Below are 5,330 nucleotides of genomic sequence, written 5' to 3'. Positions count from 1 at the left end.
TTAGAAACGTTTCCAACCAAGACCCAGAAGCTTTGGTTGGGGGTGAGGGGGTAGGAGGGAGAAGCTGATCCCCACCTAACCCCCCCACCTCTTGCAGGAGCTTAGAGGGAACCCTTGGCCTGAAAGATGGTGCCCGAATAGAATGAAGAGATGACTCTAAGGGGCTGCTCTTCCCTTAAGTCTTTCCCAAGGGCTCCTGGACCTGCTACAGGAAGGTCTAATTCTTGTTTTGATTATTAATTTGTAACACTAGACATTTTGCTTGAAAAGTGATATGAGGCAACTTACAATAACACATGTGGACTATGACAAGATAGAGGATAAATAGGGAAGTATACATGAGCGGGAAGTAAGGTGAGCACCCAGCGTTCTGGGCACTTTCAGAGATGAGCTCAGACTGGGCTCAGAAGTTATAAAAACACAGGGGTTCTAGGGTCAAATATGTTTGGGAAACTGCTTACTTTATCCCAGCTTTGGGGACTTAACACGCACTTCAGAACTTTAAGGGATCTGGGTTTCCTTATGGTAAAGAATCCAATTAAATTTCTTTCTATCACACACACACACACACACACACACACACACACACACACACTGCTTGTTTTTCTGCTATTGCAATAATGGGATGAACTGAATACGCTGTTTCAAACCTACTCTCTCAATATCGTAGCGTAAACATTTTTCAGAGCTGTTAAATAATTTTTTCTCAAACACATTCCTTAATAGTTGCATTAATAATCCATATCATGATTATACAATAATTTATGTCCCCAAATCCTACTGTAATATGTTTAGGTTGGGTCTCATTTTTTTAACCTATAAATAGCCCTGGATGTATAGCTTTAGAGCTAAATCTTTGCAGAGATCTGTGATTATATCCTCAGGATCTATCCTTTCCATTGGCATTTCTGGGTCAAAAGGTATATGGATTTTAAGGTTCTTGATACATACTGCTATTGTTGAATCTTTACAATAATTTAATCTTATTCTTTAATTTTTGGTTTTGAAGTAATTTTAAAGAAACAAACAAACAAAAAAAACTTGCAGGAATAGCCCAAGGAATTTTTCCCCGGAATCATTTGAGAGTCTGTCAAAGCCATGTGCCCCAACACCCACAAGTGCTTTACTGTGTGTTTTGTGCAAACAAGGTAAATCTTCCACATGACCCCAGCACAGCTGTTGAAGTAAGGAAATTAATGTCCATACCGTGCTGTTCTGATTCCTAGACTCCTTTCAGCAGTTGTCCTAACAATGTCCTTTGGAGCAAAACGATTCAAACCAGGTCATGTGGTGCTTTTAGTTGTCCTGTCTCTTTCAGTCTTCTTCATTCTGGAACAATTTCTTAATCTTTCCTTGACTTTTATGACCTCAATGCTTTTGAAGATTACAAGCTAGTTATCACATGACACCCCTCAATCTTGGTTTATCTGATGCTTCCCCACAATTAGAGTCAGATCATTCATATTTGTCAAGAACATCACAGACGCAATGCTGTACTCTACTCATTGCCTCCCATCAGGTGCCAGATGATTCTGTTTTAATCCTATAACTGGTGACACTGACACTGATCATTGGTTAAGGTGGTGTCTATACAAACCATGAGAGATGATGGACTCTGAAAAACAAACTGAGGGTTCTAGAGGGGAGGGGGGTGGGAGGATGGGTTGGCCTGGTGATGGGTATTAAAGAGGGCACATTCTGCATGGAGCACTGGGTGTTATGCACAAACAATGAATCATGGAACACTACATCAAAAACTAATGATGTAATGTATGGTGATTAACATAATAATAAAAAATAAAAGAAAAAAGTGGTGTCTCTACCGTAGGCATTCTCTACTGTGAGATTTCTTTCTTCATCTTTGTAATGAATAAATATTGTACAAGGAGATATGTGAATATCCTATTTCTTTTCACACTTTCATCCACTCATTTTAGCATCCATTGATTTTTGGGGGGAGGAACTATTACTATAGTACTTGCCAAAAATGGTGATTTCCTAATTCCACTGTACCTTCTGTATTTATTAGTTGGCTTTCAACTCTAACGCCGAGCTTTCTCTTTTCTCTGTTTCTTTGTGGAGTCCTGTTTCATTCCATGGATTATGGTGTATTGGCATCATTCCTTATTTTGATGCTCAGAATGTGCCATGTTTAGCCAGTGGGAACCCGTCTCCCTGGCATCTGTGTCCTTTTGTCCTGTCTTCACTATAGTTCTGGCACCGCTTACCTTCTGTTACAGTAAGATGTTTCTACTTGAAATCAGCCATTTCTCCATGTGGCTTTAGTTCCTTTCACTGGAGAATGGCAATTAGACACCAACATCTGCGCGTGAGGTGTGCTCATTGCTACTGTGGTGTTGCTGCTTTGTGTCTTCTCCAAGGATAGAGCTGGAATTTATACGTATATAAGTTCACAACGATACTTTAAGTCCAATGCTACACTGTAGGAACCATCTTAATGTTGTTCCTATATTTGTAACTCTATCATCTTCTTATCATCAGTATATTTGCCTATTTTATTCCTCATATATGACCAATCTTTGTCCCTATGCCCAGCTGCCCCCATGTTCCATATGGACTATGTCCTCACCTGGCTCCACCTGTGATCCCAGAATGAGGATGCTGCCACCATGTTGGCCCCTTTTTCCTACACATATTAGCCTTCCTCACCCTGCTGGGGCTCTGACCTCAGGCTGGGACAGCTGTCACTCTCTTTCCTTGTCATGAGCTTTTACTTGACTGGGCCCCAACTAATGGCAATTATAATGAATGATTCAGGGAGCAAGGATGGAAAGAAGAGTGGGTTATGATTATTCTTACTGAGGATAATCATGTCAATAAGGAAAGGGGACAATGATCTTAACTGTTTTTGTACTGGTATTTAGAATATGCATTAATTATGAAATAGGAAAAAGTAAATTTTGAAATATGATGAAGACACAAGTTAAGAGATGAAACTGTATGTGGGAGGCTGTGCACAGTAGGATTACAAGTTCAGTTCTGATAACCACACCTGAGAAAGGAGCCCAGAAAATAATTCTGACATCTTACTTATGAAAGGACTGGAAACAGTAAGTAAAGTGCCAGTAAACAAATACAGAACACTCAGCAATAAAAAGGAGCAAAATATAATTAATACATTTCAATTATAACACATAAAAAATTGCGGTTTTACCCTGAGAAGGTGCAGGTGATTCAACACCAAACAATCTATTCCTATCATTCGTCAAGTTTAGAGACTAAGGAGAAAAGCCATGCGATGACCCTAGTTAATGGCAAAAAGGCTTTTGGTAAAGTCAAAAATAGAATTCTTTCTAAACTGTATAGTCACTTGTGAATAGACAAATACTCCTTAAGTAATAATATCTATCCAAAACCCATAGCCAGCACTAATGAGGATGCATATGGTATTTTGTCTCCAAAATCAGGAACACACCCACATGGCAGGTATTACAGAGGCTGCCCAATTTTGCATTGGAAAGTTGAGAAACTTTACTAAAAAGTGTGAAATAAATGAGATAAATATGGAAAGCAGGAGAACAGTTTATCTGTATGTCATAGCATCTAGTAGTGGTGCATTAACTCAATATGGTGACCACATACACAATATATCTATAAAATTTAACATCTCTACTGTATTTATAAAATATGAGAAAGAGCTCTATAGCAAGAAACAGCTATGATAACTTAGAAATCAGCCTCCAAATAACAAAGGCACGTTACAGGAAAACTAGAAATTTAACTGCAATGAGAACGATTACCATGGATAAGAAGAAAATAGTGGTTTCAACAGTGTCATCAATGTCCTTTAAAATTTTTCAGTCTAAATTTTTGTAGCTGTAGTTCTTTTTTGAGCATTAATCTTTTACTTGCTCAAAGCCCATGTATTTATGTGTTGGGGAATAGTCCTCATTATATTTTAAAATCAGGTTTGTCATAGAATAATCTTGAGGTCAAAAAATCTACCTGTAGCCATGTAACTGCCACCACAACCAACGTGCAGAATATGTGCATCCACGCTAAAAGTGTCCCTGTGCTCCTTGGTAGCCAATCCTTCTTCCCATTCCCAGCCTCTGGCAACCACTGATTTGATTTCTGTCCCTGCAGGGTTGCCTTTTCCAGAATACCATGTACAATGAATCATGCGGTATGTAACCTTTTCAGTTTGCTGCTCTTACTTAGCATCATGCTTTTGGGATTCACCCATGTTTTGTACATATCAGCAGGTCATTCCTTTGTACTGCTGAGTAGCATTCCATCGTGTGGATGTAACCATGGTTTACCTGTTGCTCGGCTCAGGGACATTTGGGTTATTTCCAGTTTTTGACCACCCTGTAAAGCTGTTACAACATTTGTGTAGGTTTTTATGGGAACATGTGTTTTCATTTCTCCTGGGTGACTATTGAGCAGTGGGATTGCTTGGTTATATGATAAGTCTGTGTTTAACTTTATTAAAAATAGCATTTGTTTTCTTATTCTTGGCTCCACGTTATTTTCCTTACCTTGATTAGCTCTTCATGGTGATTTTATTTACCCTTGTTGTCTTTTCACATTGGCCTCCTGACATTGAATAAAACCATCTTTCTCCATAGTTTTCAACTCTGGTTACTCATCAGAATCACATCTACAATGTAAAAACTATATTATGGTTGCCAGAGACATTTAGTTGATCTGAAGAGGAAAGGATCTTTTATTTGTACTTGAAAATGTTTCATGTGTCATTCATATTTTATTGGTCAAGGTTGAGAACTTCTGTCTGAAGTATATCATTTAAAATTGTGGGTGGAAAGAGAAATATTAAAGATGGTAGAATAAAAGGAAATGTAGGAAGGACAGACAGATGAGGTGCACCTACGCTGTCCCTTCCCCTTTTGCAAAGGAGAATAAGTATGTGCTGCATGCGGGAGTGGGCTTGGAGACAATGTCTAAGTACCTTGTTTAATGTTCTAATGGCGGCTGTGGGAATAACCCAAACCAGAAGCTCTTACAGAGGTTGTCTATAAAGTGTGGGATGAGGAGGAGGGGGATACAGGAAGAGGTTTTTACTCTTCATTTAACATCTTTCTGTACTGTGTGAAATACTTTCTACCATGTCGATGTGTTATTTTTATAATAATAATTTAAGATACGAGTTTAATTAAAGGATCAATTGCTGGTGTGAAGCGGGTGTTGGAAGGTGTATTGTCAGTATGTGGGGGGCACTATTTGTAGGAATAGGTTCCTACCAGAAGTGCTAGGAAGGGAGGGCATCCAGAATCCAGAGAGGCCAACTTTACTGAGGTGGGAAGTCTCCACTGAGGAGGGAGGATGGATGTGTGTGTGTTGTGGGG

Source organism: Leptonychotes weddellii, chromosome 3 (assembly GCF_054177405.1).
Source record: "Leptonychotes weddellii isolate Sample4059 chromosome 3, ASM5417740v2, whole genome shotgun sequence".
Lineage (NCBI taxonomy): Eukaryota > Metazoa > Chordata > Mammalia > Carnivora > Phocidae > Leptonychotes > Leptonychotes weddellii.
Note: the sequence above shows the minus strand (reverse complement) of the source record.